Raw genomic sequence first — 397 nt, 5'->3', positions numbered from 1 at the left:
AAGGCTTTTTTGCTAAGACTTCTTGGGGCTCTGGACGGTCAACATCCGCCTGAGAAGGTGCTCCGGTTGTACATCCAGATAACCGAGCAGCAGGGAGGTGATAAGTCGCAGCAATCGCGCTTGCCAAACACCTCATCACCTGAGCTGCTCGGACCTGGGAAGGGCACAAAATGCAGGCCCAACCGAGTCCGCGCCTCTGAGGACTACCCGAGTGCCTGAACCTGAGCAGCTTGGACCCGGGAGGTGCAAGCAGCCCAGGGCCGGCCTCGGATTGTTCTCGGTGGAACAACCTAGAGCCCGAGCAGTGTGGGCAGGGAGGCTACACGTGCCGTGAGCGGGGGCAGACCCAGTGTGGCTGAGGCACTGCGAGCACACGCCAGTGTTATTTGTTTACAGC

Source organism: Bison bison, unplaced genomic scaffold (assembly GCF_000754665.1).
Source record: "Bison bison bison isolate TAMUID 2011002044 unplaced genomic scaffold, Bison_UMD1.0 scf7180017864471, whole genome shotgun sequence".
Taxonomy (NCBI): domain Eukaryota; kingdom Metazoa; phylum Chordata; class Mammalia; order Artiodactyla; family Bovidae; genus Bison; species Bison bison.
This window is presented reverse-complemented; position numbering follows the sequence as displayed.